The sequence below is a fragment of the Mus caroli genome, unplaced genomic scaffold (genome assembly GCF_978045245.1).
Source record: "Mus caroli unplaced genomic scaffold, Mus_caroli_1 scaffold_1, whole genome shotgun sequence".
Lineage (NCBI taxonomy): Eukaryota > Metazoa > Chordata > Mammalia > Rodentia > Muridae > Mus > Mus caroli.
This window is the reverse complement of record NW_028227256.1, coordinates 114,471,805-114,493,758: the sequence shown is the minus strand read 5'-3', so window position 1 is coordinate 114,493,758 and position 21,954 is coordinate 114,471,805. Positions and strand designations below refer to the sequence as shown.

The 21,954-nt window shown below is 41.0% G+C and overlaps 1 pseudogene; it reads left to right on the top strand.

Annotated features, from left to right (window-relative positions):
* Positions 1–21,510, top strand: part of LOC147006111 (uncharacterized) — a 34,816-nt pseudogene extending 13,306 nt beyond the window's left edge.
* The last annotated feature ends 444 nt before the right edge of the window (positions 21,511–21,954 follow it).

The window sequence follows — 21,954 nt, the reverse complement described above, 5'->3', positions numbered from 1 at the left end:
GGCGCTCCCTGCAGGGCAGGTCACTGTCCTCCGGCTGGGAGGGTGCCGGATGCCTTCGGCCCCAAAAGGGTGCTGCCTCAGCGGCTCTGTGGCTCCCGCCTGTCCCAGAAGCTGTCTGCCTCTGTGGTCCTCACTCTAGCCTGTACAGACTAGTTCGGCGGAGTCCCGGAGCCAAGATGGCGCTCCCTGCAGGGCAGGTCACTGTCAGCCGGCTGGGAGGGTGCTGGATGTCTGCGGCCCCAAAAGGGTGCTGCCTCAGCGGCTCTGTGGCTCCCGCCTGTCCCAGAAGCTGTCTGCCTCTGTGGTCCTCAGTCTTACCTGTACAGACTAAGTTCGGCGGAGTCCCGGAGCCAAGATGGCGCTCCCTGCAGGGCAGGTCACTGTCAGCCGGCTGGGAGGGTGCCGGATGCCTTCGGCCCCAAAAGGGTGCTGCCTCAGCGGCTCTGTGGCTCCCGCCTGTCCCAAAAGCTGTCTGCCTCTGTGGTCCTCACTCTAACCTGTACAGACTAAGTTCGGCGGAGTCCCGGAGCCAAGATGGCGCTCCCTGCAGGGCAGGTCACTGTCCTCCGGCTGGGAGGGTGCCGGATGTCTGCGGCCCCAAAAGGGTGCTGCCTCAGCGGCTCTGTGGCTCCCGCCTGTCCCAGAAGCTGTCTGCCTCTGTGGTCCTCACTCTGACCTGTACAGACTAAGGTCGGCGGAGTCCCGGAGCCAAGATGGCGCTCCCTGCAGGGCAGGTCACTGTCCTCCGGCTGGGAGGGTGCCGGATCTTGCTGGCCCTTTAAGTTGAAAATCTTCATTCTCATCTAGTCCTATTATCTGTAGGTTTGGTCCTCTCATTGTTTCCCGAGCTTCCTGGATGTTTTGAGTTAGGATCTTTTTGCATTTTGCCTTTTCTTTGATTGTTGTGCCCATGTTCTCCATGGAATCTTCTGCACCTGAGTTTCTGTTTTCCATCTCTTGTATTCTGTTGCTGATATCTATGGTTCCTGATTTCTTTCCTAGTGTTTCTATCTCCAGGGTTGTCTCCCTTTTTGTTTTCTTTATTATTTCTACTTCCCATTTTCTATCTTGGATGGTTTTGTTCAATTTCATTATCTGGTTGGTTGTGTTTTCCTGTAGCTCTTTAAGGGATTTTTGTGTTTCCTCTTTAAGGGCTTCTACCTCTTTAGCACTGTTCTCTTGTATTTCTCTAAATGAGTTATTAATACCCTTCTTGATTTCCTCTCCCAGCATCATGAGATATAATTTTAAATCCGAGTCTTGCTTTTCGGGTGTGTTTGGGCATCCAGTACTGGCTGAAGTGGGAGTGCTGGGTTCTGATGATGGTGAGTGGTCTTGGTTTCTGTTATTAAGATTCTTAGGTTTGCCTTTTGTCATCTGGTAATCTCTGGCTTAGTTGTTATGGTTGTCTGTGGTTGGAACTTGTACCTGCTGTGATTCTCTTAGCCTCTGTCAGCAGTCCTGGGATTCCAGCTCTCTCCTAAGTCTCCATGGTCAGAGTACTCTCTGCAGGCAAGCTCTCCTCTTGCAGGGAAGGTGCACAGAGTTCTGGTGTTCAGACCTCCCTCCTTGCTGAAGATGAAGGCCTGAAAAAGGGCCTGTCTCAGAAGATGTGTTGTCTTTGCAGTCTGCATGCTCACCTGCACAGACTGGTCTCCGAGGGACACAGGACACAAGATGGCTCTCTCACCTGGTCTAGAGGTCAGAGCCCTCCTAGGCAGGCACCTCTCCTCTGGCAGGGAAGGTGCCTGGATGTCTGGAGCCCAAAATGGTGTTTGTCCCAGAAGCTGTGTTGCTTCTGCCTGTCCCAGAAGCTGTGTCACTTCTGCCTGTGCCAGAAGCTGGGTTGGTTCTGCAGTTCACACTCTCACCTTTACACATTGATCTCTGATGGACACGGGATCCAATATGTCTCCGTGATCCATTCAGGCAGTCAGAGTACTCCTGGCTGGTCATCTCTCCTCTGGCAGGAAAGATGCCTGTGTGTCTGGAGCCTGAAAGGGGATTTGTCCCAGAAGCTGTGTCCTTAGGGCATTCCATTCAGTGTCCCTCCCCTTGAGTCCCAAGAGTCTCTTACCTCCAAGTTCTCTGGTGCATTCTAGAGGGTCTCACCACCTCCAATCTCTCAGAGTTGCCTGTTTTCATTCTTTCTGCTGGCTCTCAAGGATTCAGTCCTGTTCCTGCCCTAATACCTGATCATGTTTCCAACTTCCCCTCCCTGTTCCCTCTCCAAACCAAGTCCTACCCTGTATGTCCCCTGAGATTGCTTTCTTCTCCTTCCCTAATAGCACTGAGGCATCATCATTTGGCTCTTTGGCTTGTTAACCTTCTTGAGGTGTGTGGATTTTGTAGTGGATATTCTATATTTTTTGGGCTAATATCCACTTATTTATGAGGATATATCATGCATGTCCTTTTGGGTCAGAGTTTCCTCACTCAGGATGATATTTTCTAGTTCCATCTATTTGTCTGAAAAATTCAAGATGTCTTGTTCTTAATGCTGTGTTGTATTCCAATGTGTAAATGCACCACATTTTCTGTATCCATTCTTCTATTGTGGTACATCTGGATTGTTTCCAAATTCTGGCTATCACTAGTAAGGCCTCTATGAACATACTGGAGCATGTGCCCCTGTGGCATGTTGGAGCAAAGAGTGGTATAGCTGGGTCTTCAGGTAGATCTATTTGCAATTTTCAGAAGAAGCTTCAGATTGATTTCCAGAGTGGTTTTTAACCAGTTTGCAATCCCACCAGCAATGGAGGAATGTTTATGATGATTTTTCATTTTCACTTATGGTTTTGACTTATTTTTCAACGTGAAGTGTCTACAGTTGTTTGGATTCATTTCTGGGACTTCCATTCAATGCCATTGTCAACTTGTTTGATTTTCTACCAATACCAGGCAGATTTTATTACTATTGTTCTGTCGTACAGCTTGAAGTCAGGGATGGTTATTTCTCCAGAAGTTCTTTAACTGTTCATGATTGGTTTAGCAATTTTGGGATTTTGTGTTTAATTAGGAAGGTTAGAATTTTTCTTTCAGGAATTTTGATGGACATTGCATTGAATCTGTAGAGTGGTTTTGGTAAATTGACCATCTTTGCTATGTTAATCAAACCAATCCATGAACATGTGATATCTGTCCATCTTCTAATACCTTCTTTAATTTCCTTTTTCAGAGATTTGAAGTTCATGTCAAGAGTTGCAATAAGATATTTTCTTTACTTCTGACATTTGTGACGGGAGTTATTTCCCTTATTTCTTTCTCAGCCCATTTATCATTTTATCTTTGAAATCAGTTGGCTACTGATCTTTTTGATGTAACGTTTTAAGAAGCCATTTTACTGAACACATTTTTAGCTTTAGAAGTTCTCTGATAGAGGCATGTTGTCATTTCAATATATTATCATATCATCTCCCAACAGCAATATTTTAAGTTCTTCATTTCCATATTCTCTCCCCTTGATATCCTTTATATATCTTATTGTTTTAACTAGAAATTCAAGCACTATATTGAAAAGGTAAGAAGAGAATGACCAACCTTATCTTCTGCTGACTTTAGTGAAATTTCATTAACTTTCTCTCTATTTAATTTGATGATGGGTACTTGCTTTCTGTGAATACCCTTTTACTTTTTTCTTAATTTTTTTTATTATTTCAGTGCATTTTATACATTAAGCATATTAATAATATTGAGATTTTTGAGAATCAACTAATACATAAAAAATTTGTTCAACTTTTTTTTTTTTTTTGGTTTTACGAGACAGGGTTTCTCTGTATAGCCCTGGCTGTCCTGGAGCTCACTTTGTAGACCAGGCTGGCCTCAAACTCAGAAATCCGCCTGCCTCTGCCTCCCGAGTGCTGGAATTAAAGGCGTGCACCACCACGCCCGGCTTTGTTCAACTTTTATATTCATATCCTTTCATAATGAACATTTAATACTTTCCATAACTGAGGATCCTATATCCAATATTGAATACTAAATTGTTTCAAAACATACAAAATATTCTTTGGTAATAAAGCATAGCATAAGAGCATAAAATATTGAAAATTAATCATAAGATATATTCAAAAGCGCTTATATGATACCACCTGACATAGCGCGAGAGTATTTAAAATGCATTATATGCCTGTGTACATTATTTAACTATAAGTTTACTTAAAAATGCTTATCAGTGTTTCTAGGAGAGAAATTATTTTATCAGTAAGTATATCTTAAAGATTTCAAAATTGCAAAAACCTCTTTGAAGATAAAAATTAAGAAAATGATAACTTCCTGCAGAGTGAGAAAATTATCAATAATATTTCTATGAGGTTAGTAGAACACAATTTTAATATTTTTCTTTTTTTAAACAATTTTTTATTAGATATTTTCTTCATTTACATTTCAAATGCTATCCTGAAAGTCCTTTATACCATCCCCCTGGCCCTGCTCCCCACCCCACCCACTCCTGCTTCCTGGAGCTGGCATTCCCCTGTACTGGGGCATATAATGTTTGCAAGACCAAAGGCCTCTCCTACCAATCACAACAGAACTCACATGATATGCACTCACTGATATGTAGATATTGGTAGACTTTAAGCTCTACCAATGATGGCTGACTAGGCCATCCTCTGCTACATATGCAACTATAGACACAGCTATGGGGGGGGGGGGTACTGGTTAGTTCATATTGTTGTTCCTCCAATTGGGTTGCAGACCTCTTTAGCTCCTTGGTAACTTTCTCTAGCTCCTCCAGGCCCTGTGTTCCATTCAATAGATGACTGTGAGCATCCACTTTTGTATTTTCCAGGCACTGGCATAGCCTCACAAGAGTTAGCTATATCAGTGTTCTGTCATCAAAATCTTGCTGACATGTGCAGTAGTGTCTGAGATTAGTGGTGTTATATGCGATGGATCCCCGGGTGGGGCACTCTCTGGATGGTCTTTCCTTCAGTCTCAGATCAAAACATTGTCTCTGTAACTCTATCCGTGGGTAGTTTTTTCACCATTCTATGGAGGAATTAAGTGTCCACACTTTGGTCTTCTTTCTTCTTGAGTTTCATGTGTTTGGCAAATTGTTTCTTGTGTATTCTACATTTCTGGGCTAATATCTACATATCAGTGAGTACATATCATGTGAGTTCTGTTGTGATTGAGTTACCTCACTCAGGATGATATTCTCCAGATTCATCCATTTGCTTAATAATTTCATAAATTCATTGTTTTTAATAGCGGAGTAGTACTCCATTTTGTAAATATACCAAATTTTCTGTATCCATGAGTGACATCTGGGTTCTTCCCAGTTTCTAACTATTATAAATAAGGCTGCTATGAACATAGTGGAGCATATGCTCTTATTACCAGTTGGAACATCTTTTGGGTATATGCCCCGGAGAGATATTGCTGGATCTTCTGGTAGTACTATGTCTAATTTTCTGAGGAAACTCCAGACTGATTTCCAGAGTGGTTTTGCAAGCTTGCAACCACACCAACAATGGAGCAGTATTTCTCTTTGTCCACATCCTTGCCAGCATCTGCTGTCACCTAAATGTGTGATCTTAGCCATTCAGACTGGTGTGAGGTGGAATCTCAGGGTTGTTTTGATTTGCATTTCCCTGATGATAAAGGATGTTGAACAGTTTTTCAGGTGCTTCTCAGCCACTTGGTATTCCTCAGGTGAGAATTCTTTGTTTAGCTCTGTACCCCATTTTTTGAAAAGGGTTATTTGATTTTCTAGAGTCCAGTTTGTTGAGTTCTTTGCATATATTAGATATTATTCCCATATCTGATTTATGATTGGTAAAGATACTTTCTCAATCTGTTTGTGGCCTTTTTGTCTTATTGAAGGTGTCTTTTGCCTTACAGAAGCTTTGCAATTTTATGAGGTCCAATTTGTCGATTCTCTATCTTACAGCACAAGCCATTGCCGTTCTTCAGGAATTTTCCCCCTGTGTCCATATCTTCGAGGCTTTTCTCCACTTTTTCCTCTATAAGTTTTACTGTCTCTGGTTTTATGTGGAGTTCCTTGATACACTTAGACTTTAGCTTTGTACAGGGGGATAAGAATGGATCAATTCAAATTTTTCTACATGATAACCACCAGTTGTGCCAGCACCATTTGTTGCAAATGCTGTCTTTTTTCCCACTGGATGGTTTTAGCTCCCTTGTCAAAGATCAGGTGACCATAGGTTTGTAGGTTCATTTATGCATCTTCAATTCTATTCCATTGAACTACCTGTCTGTTACTTTACCAGTTCCATGCAGTTTTTATCACAATTGCTCTGTAGTATAGCTTGATGTCAAGCATGGTGATTCCCCCCATAGGTTCTTTTATCATTGAGTATAGTTTTTGCTATCCTAGGATTTTTGTTTTCCAGATGAATTTGCAAATTGCTCTTTCTAATTCGTTGAAGAATTGAGTTGTAATTTTGATGGGCATTGCAATGAATCTGTATATTGCTTTTGCCAAGATAGACATTTTACTATATTGATGTTGCCAATCCATGAGCATAGGAGATCTTTCCATGTTCTGAGATCCTTTTCTATTTCTTTCTTCAAAGACTTTAAGTTCTTATCATACAGATCTTTCACTTCCTTAGTTAGAGTCACACCAAGGTATTTTATATAGTTTGTGACTATTTAGAAGGGTGTTGTTTCCCTAATTTCTTTCTCAGCCTGTTTATCCTTTGTGTTGAGAAAAACAACTGATTTGTTTGAGTTAATTTTATATCCAGCTACTGCAATGAAGCTGCTTATCAGGTTTAGGAGTTCTCTGGTGGAATTATTGGACCACACACACACACACACACACATATATACATATATATATATATATATATATATATATATATATATATATATATATATATATACCAACATATCATCAGCAAATATTGATATTTTGGCTTCTTCCTTTCCAATTTGTATCCCTTTGATGTCCTTTTGTTGTCAAATTGCTCTTGCTAGGACTTTGAGTACTATATTGAATAGGTATGGAGAAAGTGGGCAGCCTTGTCTAGTCCCTGATTTTGGTGGGATTGCTTCCAGCTTTTCTCCATTTACTTTGATTTTGACTAGTGGTTTGCTGTATATTGTTTTTTCATGTTTAGGAATGAGCCTTGAAATCCTGATCTTTCCAAGACTTTTATCATGCATGGGTGTCGGATTTTGTCAAATGCTTTCTCAGAATCTAAGGAGATGATCATGTGATTTTTGTCTTTGAGTTTGTTTATATAGTGGATTATGTTGATATATTTCCTTATATTAAACCATCCCTGCATCCCTGGGATGAAGCCTACTTGATCATGATGGATGATCATTTTTTTAAAGATATTTCTTCATTTACATTTCAAATGCTATCCCCAAAGCCCCCTATACACTTCCCCAGCCCTGCTCACCAAGCCACACACTCCTGTTTCCTGGCCCTGGCATTCTCCTGTCCTGGAGTATATTATCTTTGCAAGATCAAAGGCCTCTCCTCCCATTGATGGTTGGCTAGGTCATCCTCTGCTTCATATGCAACTATAGACACAGCTCTGGGGGGGGGTACTGGTTAGTTCATATCATTGTTCCATTAATTGGGTTACAGTTCCCTTCAGCTCTTGGGTACTTTCTCTAGCTCCTTCATTAGCAGTCCTGTATTCCATTCAATAGATGACTGTGAGCATCCACTTTTGTATTTGCCAGGCATTGGCATAGTCTAACAGGGGAGAGCTATATCAGGTTCCTGTCTGCAAAATCCTGCAGGAATATGCAATGGAGGTTGTATATGGCATGGATCCCTGGGTGGGGCAGTCCCTGAATGGTCCTTCCTTCCATGTGAGCTGTGAAATTTGTCTCTTTAATCCTTCCATGGGTATTTTGTTCCCCATTGTAAGAAGGAGCAAAATATCCACACTTTGATCTTCTTTCTTCTTGAGTTTCATGTGTTTTGCAAATTGTTTCTTGGATATTCTAAATCTGAGCTAATATCTGCTTATCAGTGAGTGCATATCATGTGAGTTCTTTTGTGATTAGGCTAACTAACTCAGGATAATATCCTCCAGTTCCATCCAATTGCCTAAGAATTTCATGAGTTCATTGTTTTTAATTGCTGAGTAGTACTCCATTGTGTAAATGTACCACGTTGTATAGAAGGCTGCTATAAACATAGTGGAGCATATGTCTTTATTAAACGTTGGAACATCTTCTGGGTATATGCCCAGGAGAAGAATTTCTGGATCTTCTGTTAGTACTATGTACAATTTTCTGAGTAACTGACAGCCTGATTTCCAGAGTGGTTGTTTAGTTTGCAATCCCACCAACAATTGAGGAGTGTTCCTCTATCTCCAAATCCTTGTTAGCATCTGTTGTCACCTGAATTTTTGATCTTAGCCATTCTGACTGGTATGAGGTGGAATCTCAGGGTTGTTTTGATTGCCTTTCCCTGATGATTAAGGATATTGAACATTTTTTTTTCAGGTGCTTCTCAGCCATTTGTTATTCTTCAGTTGAGAATTCTTTGTTTAGCTCTGCACTACATTTTTTAATTGGTTTATTTGATTTTCTGGATTCTATCTTCTTGAGTTCTTTATATATATTGGATATTATTTCCATATCTGATTTAGGATTGGTAAAGATACTTTCTCAATCTGTTGCTCAATCTGTTGGTTGTCTTTTTGTCTTTTTGACAGTGTCTTTTGCCTTAAAGAAGCTTTGCAATTTTTATTTTATTTTATTTTTGTTTTTCAAGACAGGGTTTCTCTGTGTAGCCCTGGCTGTTCTGGAACTCACTCTGTAGCCCAGGCTGGCCTCTTGGATTCGGTTTGGGAGAATTTTATTGAGTATTTTTGCATTGATATTCATAGGGGAAATTGGTCTAAATTTCTCTTTCTTTGTTGGGTCTTTGTGTGGTTTATGTATCAAAGTAATCATTGCTTCATAGAATGAATTGGGTAGAGTACTTTCTGTTTCTATTTTGTGAAATAGTTTGAGGAGAATTGGAATTAGGTCTTCTTTGAAGGTCTTATAGAACTCTGTACTAATCCCATCTGGTCCTGGGCTTTTTTTGGTTGGGAGACTATTTTTTTTTATGGATATGGTACTGTTCATATTGTTAATCTGATCTGGATTTAACTTTGGTCCCTAGTATCTGTCTTTTCCAGTTATGTTGAGTATAGCCTTTGGTAGTAGGATCTGATGATGCTTTGGATTTCCTTATGTTCTGTTGTTATGTCTCCATTTTCCTTTCTGATTTTGTTAATTAGGATACTGTTCCTGTGTCTTCTAGTTAGTCTGGCAAAGGGTATATCTATCTTGTTGATTTTCTCAAAAATCCGGCTCCTAGTTTGGTTGATTCTTTGTATATTTCTTTTTGTTTCTACTCAGTTGATTTCAGCCCTGAGTTTGATTATTTCCTGCTGTCCACTCCTATTTGGTGAATTTGCTTCCTTTTGTTCTAGAGCTTTTAGGTGTGTTATCAAGCTGTGAGTGTGTGCCCGAAGGGACTCTGTCCAAGAATCTCTGTTTCTTCTGCCACCCAAGTTCTCTCCTTAGTAGACTGGTGTCAGTGATCCCAAAATTCTATGATCCTAGGAGTGCTAGGGCCTGCTGAGTTTGTGCCCACGATGAGGGGAGGCTGGATCCACCAGAAAGAGTCCCAGCTGCCAGTTGGATGAATTTCTTTTGTCCCTATTTCTGCAGTGATCCCAATATCCTGGGTGTACTAGGACCCATCGAGTTCGCACCCAGGATGACAGGGAGCTGGTGTGGACCTGAACGAACCTCAGCAGCTGGTTTGATGGGTTTCCTTCATCCCTGGGTGTACTAGGGCCTGCCGAGTCAGTGCACAAGATCAATATTTTCTTTTTTATTGGACATTTTCTTTATTACATCTCAAATGTTATCCCATTTTGCAATTACCCTCCCTCCCAGAAACACTCTATCACATCCTCCCTCTCCCTGCTTCTGTAAGGGTGTTCCTTCACCAATCTACCTACTCCCACCTCCCTGCCCTTGATTTCCTTATACAGGGGTATCTATTAAGCCTTCATAGGACCAAGGACCTCTCATTGCATTGATGACAAGGCCATCGTGTGCTACATATGCAGCTGAAGACATGTGTTTTCCTTTGTTGATGGTTTAGCCACTGGGAGTTCTGAGGGGTCTGGTTGGTCGATATTGTTGTTCTTCCTATGGAGTTACAAGCCCCTTTACCTTCTTAAGTCCCTTCTCTAACTCCTCAGTTAGGGATCCTTTGCTCATTTCAATGGTTGGCTGCTAACATCTGCCTCTGTATGTGTAAGGCTCTGTCACGGCCTCTCAGGAGACAGCCATATCAGGCTCATTTAAGCATGCACTTCTTTGCATCCACAATAGTGTCTGGGTTTGATAACTGTATATGGGATGAATCCCCAGTGGGACAGTCTTTGAATAGCCTGTCCTTTAGTCTCTGCTTTACACTATATCTCCATATTTGTTTCTGTGAGTATTCTGTTCTTTTTCTAAGAAGAACCAAAGCACCCACACTTTGGCCTTCCTTCTTATTAAGCTTCATGTGGTCTGTGAATTGTATCCTGGGTATTTGGAGCTTTTGGGCTAGTATTTATTTATCAGTGAGTGCATATCATATATTTTCTTTTGTGACTTGGGTTACCTCACTTAGGATGATATTTTCTACTTCTATCCATTTGCCTAAGAATTTCATGAATTCTTAGTTTATAATAGCTGAGTACTACTTTATTTGTAAACATACCACATTTTCTGTATCCATTTCTTTGTTCAACCAGCTCCTGGTTATTATAAATAAGGCTGCTATGAACATAGTGTAGCATGTGTCCTTATTACATGTTGGAGCATCTCTTGGGTGTATGCCTAGGAGTGGTATAGCTGGGTCTTCAGGTAATATTATGTCCAATTTTCTGAGGAACCGCCAAACTGATTTCCAGAGGGGTTGTTCCAGCTTGCACTCTGACTAGCAATGGAGAGTGTTCCTCTTTCTCCACATCCTCACGAGTATCTGCTCTTACCTGAGTTTTTTATTTTAGCCATTCTGACAGGTGTGAGGGGGAATCTCAGGGTTTGTTTGATTTGCATTTCCCTGATCATTAATCTGATCCTGATTTAACTTTGGAACCTGGTGTCTGTCTAGAAATTTGTCCATTTCATCCAGGTTTTCCAGTTTTGTTGAGTATAGCCTTTTACAGTAGGATCTGATGATTTTTTGGATTTCCTCAGATTCTGACGTTATATCTCCCATTTCATTTCTGATTTTCTTAATTAGGATATTGTTCCTGTGCCCTCTAGTTAGTCTGGCTAAGGGTTTATTTATCTTGTTGATTTTCTCAAAGAACCAGCTCCTCGATTGGTTGATTCTTTGAATAGTTCTTCTTGTTTCCACTTGGTTGATTTCACCCCTGAGTTTGATTATTTCCTGCCGTCTACTCCTCTTGGGTGAATTTGCTTCCTAGTTCTAGAGCTTCTAGGTGTGCTGTCAGGCTGCTAGTGTATGCTATCTCTACTTTCTTTTTGGAGGCACTCAGGGCTATGAGTTTTCCTCTTAGAAATGCTTTCATCGTGTCCCATAAGTTTGGGTAATTGTGGCTTCATTTTCATTAATCTCTAAAAAGTCTTTAATTTCTTTCTTTATTTCATCCATGACCAAGGAATTATGGAGTAGAGTGTTGTCCAGTTTCCCCGTAAATGTTGGCTTTCTAATATTTATGTTGTCATTGAAGATCAGCCTTAGTTCATGTGATCAGATAGGATGCATGGGATAATTTCAATATTTTTGTATCTGTGGAGGCCTGTTTTGTGACCAATTATATCATCAATTTTGGAGGAGGTACCATATGGTGCTAAGAAGAAGGTATATCCTTTTGCTTTAGGATAAAATGTTCTGTAGATATCAATTAAATCCATTTGTTTCATAGCTTCTGTTAGTGTCCATGTGTCTCTGTTTAGTTTCTGTTTCCAGGATCTGTCCATTTGTGAGAGTGGGGTGTTGAAGTCTCTCACCATTATTGTGTGAGGTGCAATGTGTGCTTTGAGCTTTACTAAAGTTTCTTTAATGAATGTGGATGCCCTTGCATTTGGAGCATAGACATTTAGAATGGAAAGTTCGTCTTGGAAGATTTTACGTTTGATGAATATGAAGTGCCCCTCCTTATCTTTTTTGGATAACTTTGGGTTGAAAGTCAATTTTATTTGATATTAGAATGGCTATTCCAGCTTGTTTCTTCAGACCATTTTCTTGGAAAGGGTTTTCCAGCCTTTTACTCTGAGGTAGTGTCTGTCTTTGTACTTGAGGTGGGTTTCCTGCAAACAGCAAAATGTTTGGTCCTGTTTGTGTAGCCAGTCTATTAGTCTATGACTTTTTAGTGGAGGAATTGAGTCCATTGATGTTAAGAGAAATTAAAGAAAAGTAATTGTTGCTTTCTGTTATTTTTGTTGTTCAACTTGAGATTCTGTTTTTGTGGCTGTCTTCTTTAGGTTTGTTGAAGGATTACTTTCTTGCTTTTTCTAGGGTGTAGTTTCCATTTTTGTGTTGGTGTTTTCCTTTTATTATCCTTTGCATGGCTGGATTCATGGAATGATATCGTGTGAATACTTTGTTTTTCCATCTGTGGTAATTTAGAATTTGGCTGGGTATAGTAGCCTGGGCTGGCATTTGTCTTCTCTTAGTGTGTATATAACATCTGTCCAGGATCTTCTGGCTTTCATAGTCTGTGGTGAGAAGTCTGGTGTTCTTCTAATAGGCCTGCCTTTATGTTACTTGACCTTTTTCCCTTACTACTTTTAATATTTTGTCTTTATTTAGTACATTTGGTGTTCTGATTATTATGTCTTGGTTTGAATTTCTTTTCTGGTCCAGTCTATTTGGAGTTCTGTAGGCTTCTTGTATGTTCATGGGCATCTTTTTTTTTTTTTTTTTTTTTTTTTTTTTTTTTTTTTTTAGGTATGGGAAGTTTTATTCTATAATTCTGTGGAAGATATTTGCTGGCCCTTTAAGTTGAAAATCTTCATTCTCATCTACTCCTATTATCCATAGGTTTGGTCTTCTCATTGTATCCTGGATTTTCTGGATGTTTTGAGTTAGGATCTTTTCACATTTTGCATTTTCTTTGATAGTTGTGTCCATTTTCCCTATGGAATATTCTGTACCTGAGATTCGTTCTTCCATCTCTCGTATTCTGTTGCTGATGCTCACATCTAAGCTCCTGATTTTTCCCCCTAGGGTTTCTATCTCCAGAGTTGCCTCCCTTTGGTTTTCTTTATTGTTTCTACTTCCCTTTTTGGATCTTGGATAGTTTTGTTCAATTCCATCACCTGTTTGGTTGTGTTTTCCTGTAGTTCTTTAAGGGCTTTTTGTGTTTCTTCTTTAAGGAGTTCTACATCTTTAATAGTGTTCGCCTGTAGTTCTTGAAGGTATTTTTGTGTTTCCTTTTAAAGGTCTTCTATTTGTTTAGCAGTGTTTTCCTGTTATTCCTTGAGGGATTTTTGTGTTTCCTCTTTAGGGGATTCTACTTATTTAGCAGTGTTCTCGTGTCTGTCTTTCTTTTCTTTCTTCCTTCTTTCTTTCTTTCCTTCCTTCCTTCCTTCCTCTCTCTCTCTCTCTCTCTCTCTCTCTCTCTCTCTCTCTCCCTCCCTCCCTCCCTCCCTCCCTCCCTCCCTCCCTTCCTTCCTTCCTTCCATCGTTCCTTTGTTTTTGTTTTTGTTTTTTTGGGCAGGGTTGATCTGTGTAGCCCTGGCTGTCCTGGAACTCACTCTGTAGACTAGGCTGGCCTCAGATTTAGAAATCCACCTGCCTCTGCCTCCCAAGTGCTGGGATTAAAGGCATATGCCACCACTGCTTGGCTTCTCCTATATTTCTTTTCTTTTTTTTTTTAATTTTAATTTTTAAAAAATTAGGTATTTTCTTTTTTTACATTTCAAATGCTATCCCAAAATTCCCCCAGACCCTCGCCCCGACTCCCCTACCCACCCACTCCCACCTCTTTACGTGAGTTAATAATGTCCTTCCTTAAATTTTCTACAACCATCATGAGATATGATTTTAAATCTGAGTCTTGCTTTTCGGATGTGTTGGGGTATTCAGAACTCACTGTGGTGGGGGTTCTGATGATGGTTATCCCGAGAAACCATTCTCGCCGGCAAGAACACACTCAGACAACAGGAATCTTCTGCAGCAAAAGCTTTATTGCTTCTTCAGGAGGGAAGACCCCGACCCAGAAAATGGCGTTGCTTATATAGCCCTCAGCCATGGCGTTTCAGCACCTGATGTGGCATGTCAGCTCCTGATTCGTTGTTCACCCATCACCCCATTACTACACTCTGAGATAGGCAGTGACTAGGCGTGAGTTCACTCTTGCACCTGCGTACAAGGCTTGTTTACTAGTTAGGCACAGTGGAGGCCAGCACCATCTTATAATGGCGATTGCTTGCAGCACTGCTCTCCACATCTCCCCCTTTTTATTTTATTAAAATGAGGCTGGACTAGGTCTGTGTAATTATGTCCATCTGCTGTGGCTCCTGTCTTAGGTCGTTCCTCTAATGTCACAGCCTTTCCCGTCATAGGGTAACCCTATCACCACCGGGCCCCATGTCTTAGGATGATCTGTGCATGAGGAAAGTTGCCCGTCCCTGGATACCGCAGTGCTATGTGACAGTAACTTCTAAATGACCTAGGGTGAACTCTACAAAAGAGGCCAGCCACCAATGTCAATGAGCATAGATAGCCAGATTTTGGGGGAGGCCCCTTGCTCAATGGCAGCAAGTGCTTGAGCTATCACAACCTTGTCATTTGTTTGTTGGGTTTCGAGCTTGCAAACCAACCAGAGCATGAACACAAGTCCACAGCAGGTGGCAACACCAAATAAACCTACCCCCACCCATTCCTTAAAATAAGAAAATGCAGATGAAATCCAGGAGGAGAGGCCCTCTGTCAATGACAGGTCCACTCGAGTTGAGTTGATCCTTAAAACTGCCACCCTCAGGGCCTCAAGAGTCTCATCAAAACCCTCGGACCAATTTCCTGCAAGATACAAGGAAATCTTTCTAGACAGATTAGCTGCATGAGTAAAATTTTCATATTGTACACTGGTAATACACAGAGCGCCCAAATTTCTTTTACAACCCAACTGGGCCATCTGGTATAGGACGCCTATCTGTTCCTCCGCCAGGTCAAGGCACTGATTCAAAATCATCAGCCCTCCCTTTAACTTGGTACTAGTAGAAGTTTGGACAGTGATGGCATCAGTCAGATCTGCTGAAAGCTGATTTAATTTTGTGCCTGATTGAACAGTACTAGCCATAGTGTACCCCGCAGCTGTAGCAGCAGCTTCACTGGATGAAATTCCTATGATTATGGCAGCAGTAATGCCAAAACCTATTTTTTGTCAAAACAGGGATAAGGTGGAGGGTGTTTCCACCGGAACAGGGATCCAACGTGGGATCCATGCCACCATGGCACAGGTGTCCTTTGTTACATCCCAACATTGAGAAATCCAACAATAATCATTGAAACAGACTTCAAATGAATCATTTGAAAGAATAAACAAGAAAGGGGGGGTAAACACAGACTGGGGTAGGTGGATAATTAATCTGGTTTACCAAAGTTTTATTGAACCCAGTGATCTCTACACTGGTATTAGTATATCCATAAGCGTCCAGGGAGGCAGCATGTATTCCCCAATACTGAGCAAATCTTGAGATGCCAGTAAAAGAAGCCTTTCCAACTGTTCCTCCCTGGATAAAGATCAAAGAATTGAGGTCGGTACAACTGCCATTGACTCCACAAAGCACCCACTTGTGAAAGGGATGCATTCTAAAGTCCTGTATTAAAACTCCCTTTTTCATAACAAATTCCTTCTCTGGGTCAGCCATCATATTGGGAGAAAAGGAGAAGGTTTTACTCTGATCTGCCCAACGAGTGATGGAGGATTTCCATGAGACATAGGGCCAGGAAGGCCAGAATGAGTCCTAACATGAGTAATATACACAAGATGTCTTCTATGTATCAGGGCTGACTGAATTTGCTGAAAAATGTGAGCAAGTTTGCTAGAGGGTCTAATTAAGCCAGCAACTTTAAGCATATTAACTGCATTAACCGCATATAAGGAATCAGATACAATATTGAGTGGTCCCGGAAAAGTTTCAAGGACCTCTAGAACTACCAAACACTCTACAACCTGGGGTGATGTCTCATTATATTGTTTAGATGTTACTTGGCCATTTACTACATATGCACCTATGCCAGATTTGGATCCATCTGTATACACTACTACCCCATCTGGAAGTGGGTGTTTGGCTGTTACTACTGGAAACACTATGGTTTGACATAAGGCAAACTGTAAAATTGGATGTTTTGGATAATGATTATCAATTTGTCCTGAATAGGAGGCAACCAAGACTGCCCAATCATTAGTTGTTGCTGCCAGGGTTTGAACTTGAGCAGAGGTATAAGGCACAATTAGCTTATGAGGTTCTTTCCCAAAATGAGTAATGGCTGCTTTTATCCCCAGAAGTGCAAGTTGTGCAACTGCATTAGGATACCACTCAATGATTTTTGCAGGCAAGCATTAGGGTGGAATGAATGAGTCTGAATGATACCTCTGCACATAGGGCAGAGGTGCACTAGGACCCAGAGGTCGAGGGCCTGAAGACCGCACAGCGATTTGACATTTGTCTCTAGCTGCTTTCATGTTATTCTGTAACTGATTAGCTCGTCTTTCATCTGGCTGGTATCTTTCTCCCTCATAGCCTGCCACTTTTTCCTCTAAGTCTGTTTCCTCAGAGGAGCTAAGTTCCTTATCCGATTCTGAGCTACTGACAGCTAGTGCCTTGAACTCGTCTAATGGAGGATAGAGGCTCCTTTCCTTATGTGCCTCCCCAGTTCGATCTCTCTTCTTCTCTCCCTTTCCATCCCTTTTTCTAAGCTCTCCCAGGGCATTTTGTCCCTTAATTCTCTTTTCCTCAGGCTCAAGGCCCGTGGAAAGGCCTTTATTCTTCAGTGCACCTTGTTTCCTCTCAGCTCTTACTCTCTCTCCCCGCTCTGTCTCTGGTAGACTGTCTTGAATTTCATCCAAAACTTTCTGCCCTGCCTCAACCATTTGCTTACAATCCTCGTCTGTTAAGCATGATCTTACCAGTTTCCACAATGGCATGGTCCCTGCTTTAAGTTTGCCGTTCTGCTGTTCCCTAACTAGATCTCCTTTCAGTTTGTCCCATGAGGCGACAGTTAATGACCGTGAACAAGCATACCATGGTGCCACAAGTTCTATCTCCCTGACAAATCCCTCTATAGTTTTAGTGGCGATTTTCAGGCCACACTGCTTCAAGACTGACCGTAAGGCCTTTACTACAGAGTGGGAGATTCCCATACTGGTCGCTGTCCAGGCCTGACTGCGATTGAGAACCAGTCAGCAATACTGGTCGCTGTCCAGGCCTGACCGTGACTGAGAACCAGTCAGCAGTTCCATTGGTGGAATCAAAACGAAATCGAAAGGGAAGGAATAATCGCTGTGAAAACAATCAAAAGGGCGTCTAACTCTGGAGAATTTCAAGACTGTATGTACCTTACAGAGCTGCAGTGTCCTGCAGTTCTGGTTCTGCCCCGTGAACGGGGAATCTCCCTTGTGCCAGTGTGATGGTATAAAGTTCCCAGGTTCCTCGGAGCCACTTATCCCGAGCTACCGTTCTCGCCGGCAAGAACACACTCGAACAACCAGAATCTTCTGCAGCAAAAGCTTTATTGCTTCTTCAGGAGGGAAGACCCCGACCCCGGAAAATGGCGTTGCTTATATAGCCCTCAGCCATGGCGTTTCAGCACCTGATGTGGCGTGTCAGCTCCTGATTCTTTGCTCACCCATCACCCCATTACTATGCTCCGAGATGGGCAGTGACTAGGCGTGAGTTCACTCTCACACCTGCGTACAAGGCTTGTTTACTAGTTAGGCACATTGGAGGCCAGCGCCATCTTATAATGGCGATTGCTCATGGCACGGCTCTCCACAGATGGTTAGTGTTCTTGGTTTCTGTTAGTAAGATTCTTACGTTTGCCTTTCACCATCTGATAATCTTTGGTGTTAATGTTCAAGTTGTCTCTGACTGGAGCTTTATCCTCCTGTGATTCTGTAAGCCTCTGTCAGCACTCCTGGGAGTCCAACTCTCTCCTGAATCACTGTAGTCAGAGCACTCTCTGCAGGCAAGCTCTCCTTTTGCAGGGCAGGTGTCCAGAAGTCTGGAGCTCAGATCCACCTCCTGAGTACTGGGGTCAGAGACCTCTCTGTAGGCTGACTCTCCTTTTGCAAGGAAGGTGCCCAGGGTTCTGGGTCTCAGCTCTGCCTCTTGGCTCTGTTGCTTCTGTAGCCCAAGTGTTCTTCAGTGATCATGTGGTCCTGGGTGTGCTAGGGGTCCTGGGGTGTGGAGAGTCCTCTGGGACTCTTGGTGCTTTTGGCTGGGTTCATGCAGAAGATGGCAGAGCTGTCCCCAAAGGGAAAGGATCCCACCTCTGGTTTGGCAGGGGTCCTTTGTCCCTGTTCCTGCTGGCACAAGACCCTTCTTGATTCTTTGGAGCTGATGTTGCATTCCACTCACCCGTGATGCCAAGGTGATTCTGAGGTCCTGTGGTGTGGAGAGTAGTCTAGGGCCCTTGGTCTTCTCATTGTCTTCTGTATTTCCTGGATGTTTGGGGTTAGGTTCTTCTTGCATTCTGTACTTTCTTTGACTGTTGTGTCAGTGATTAATATGGTATCTTCTGGACCTGAGATTCTCTCTTCCATCTATTATATTGTGTTGTTGATACTTGCGTCTATGGCTCCTGACTTCTTTCCTAGGTTTTCTATCTCCAGGGTTGTCTCCATTTGTGATTTCGTCTTTGATTCTACTTCCACTTTTAGAACCTTGATGGTTTTGTTCTCCCAGTGAGAGTTGATTATGGAGAGCTGTGGCACAGGGTCGGCTCCAGGCATAGGTACTTGTTTTGTTTTTAAATAAATATTCTCACTGATTTTAATTCTATTGTTTAATTTTACATTAGTATTCCATGATGAAAAAGGTATTCTAGTACCTCCTTTTCATCAATCTGTCATTGGATAGATGATTTGGGTGCATATTGACCATTGAGTTTCATAGTGTGGAGATTTTTTTTTTAAATCAAGGCATGTTAGCTGCAAACATTTTGTTTTGTTATTTGTTATACTGTGTAATTATGATGGAGTTCATACATATAAAAACATATTTTGTATTTCATGAAATATCTTCTAACATATGTTATGCCTATAAATTTATTTCTTTTGAATAAAATTGCTGCAGTTCTGTGTTGTATGCTTTTCCATGATCCTCAGATTGGTGCTATTTCATGCATTATGCATGCATGTTATTTTCAACCAATTGTAAAATGTCATATAGTGACATGCTCTCATTAATTCTGGCTCTGTCTTTTATTCATACCAAGAAGCTATTTCCAAAGGCATGTACACAGAATTATTTCCAGAAGGAAATAACAGGAAGATTTGCATCTAATGGCCTTTCAGTTCTATATAGAGAAAAAAATCATAGAATATAGAGGTAGTAGTAAAGAGCATGAAATATGCTTTTATGGAAGTGATCTGTTTATAAAGCACATTTGTTTCATTCCTGAAACAGGTCAGGAAGTTCCAGATACTCTTCTTGAGAGAACTCAGTCCCCAAATCTTAAGGCTCACAACAGAGTTTATACTCGAGTAAAATTTTACAAATGTAATGAATGTGGGAAATCTTTTTCACAGTCCTCAAGTCTTAAAGTTCACTACAGAATCCACACTGGAGACAAACCTTACAAATGTCATGAATGTGGGAAATCTTTTAAACATTTGTCAAGTGTTAAAATTCACCACAGATTACATACTGGAGACAAACCTTATAAATGTAATGAATGTGGGAAATCTTTTACCCAGTTCTCACATCTTAAATTTCACCACAGAACCCTTATTGGAGACAAACCTTACAAATATAATATATGTGGCAAAACTTTTACATGGTATTCAGATCTTAAAGTTCACCATAGAATCCATATTGGGTACAAACCTTACAAATGTAATGAGTGTGGGAAATTTTTTTTTGCTTTTTATATTTTTTTATTGCGTATTTTCCTCAATTACGTTTCCAATGCTATCCTAAAAGTCCCCCATACCCTCCCCCCCACTTCCCTACCCACCCATTCCCATTTTTTTTTGACCCTGGCGTTCCCCTGTACTGGGGCATATAAAGTTTGTGTGTCCAAAGGGCCTCTCTTTCCAGTGATGGCCGATTAGGCCATCTTTTGATACATATGCAGCTAGAGTCAAGAGCTCTGGGGTACTGGTTAGTTCATAATGTTTTTCCACGTATAGGGTTGCAAATCCCTTTAGCTCCTTGGGTACTTTCTCTAGCTCCTGCATTGGGAGCCCTGTGATCCATCCACTAGCTGACTTTGAGCATCCACTTCTGTGTTTGCTAGTCCCCGGCATAGTCTCACAAGAGACAGCTATATCTGGGTCCTTTCAGAAAAATCTTGCTAGTGTATGCAGTGGTGTCAGCGTTTGGAAGCTGATTATGGGATGGATCCCTGGATATGGCAGACTCTAGATGGTCTATCCTTTCGTCACAGCTCCAAACTTTATCTCTGTAACTCTTTCCATGGGTGTTTTGTTCCCAATTCTAAGAAGGGGCACAGTGTCCACACTTTGGTCTTCATTCTTCTTGAGTTTCATGCATTTAGCAAATTGTATCTTATATCTTGTGTATCCTAAGTTTTGGGCTAATATCCACTTATCAGTGAGTACATATTGTGTGAGTTCTTTTGTGATTGTGTTACCTCACTCAGGATGATGCCCTCCAGGTCCATCCATTTTGCTAGGAATTTCATAAATTCATTCTTTTTAATAGCTGAGTAGTACTCCATTGTGTAAATGTACCACATTTTCTGTATCCATTCCTCTGTTCTGGGGCATCTGGGTTCTTTCCAGCAAACATTCGTCAAATCTTAATGTTCACCACAGATTCCATACTGGATACAAACCTTACAAATGTAATGAATGTGGCAAATCTTTTACACGTTCCTCAAGTCTTAAAGTTCCCCAGAGAAGTCATACTGGAAACAAACCTTACAAATGTAATGAATGTGGCAAATCTTTTGCATAGTCCTGTAGTCTTAAAGTTCACCAGAGAATCCATACTAGAGACAAACCTTACAAATGTAAGGAATGTGGGAAATCTTTTACCCAGTCCTCAAGTCTTAAAGTTCATTAGAGAATCCATACTGGAGACAAACCTTACAAATGTAATGAATGTGGCAAATCTTTTACCCAGTCCTCAAGTCTTAATGTTCACCACAAAAATCCATACTGAAAACAAACCTTACAAATATAATAAGTGTTGTCAATCATTTACAAATTCCTGACCTCTTCAAATTCACCACAGAATCCATTCTAGAGATAAATCTTAAAAATGTATTAAATGTGGCAAATCTTTACACAGTCCTCAGATCTTAAATTTCACCAACAAATCCATACTAGAAACAAACTTTACTAATATAATCAATGTGACATATTATTTACTCAGTCTTTAATCTTCAAGTTTACTACAGAATCTATATAAAGGATAATCTTCATGAATGAAAAAAGTTGGCAAGTCTTTTTCCTTGTCCTCAACTCTCCAAGTGCATCAAAAAATCCATATAGGAAAGTAGTCTTATAAGTGCAGTGAATGTGGGAAATATTTTCCTCTTTCACTCCTCTTCAAAATCACTACATAATTCATTTTAGACACAAATATTCCTAATGTAGAGCATGTGGAAATTTATTTACGGTAATCATATCTTCAAATACAGCACAGCATGCATACTGGAGAGAAACCTTACTAATGTAAACAATATGGCAAATCATTTAGCAAAAGCTCAAACCTCAGATAAAGTAGATCCATACAGCAGACTAACGATATGTAATTACTTTTTAAGTATTTATATAGAATTATGTT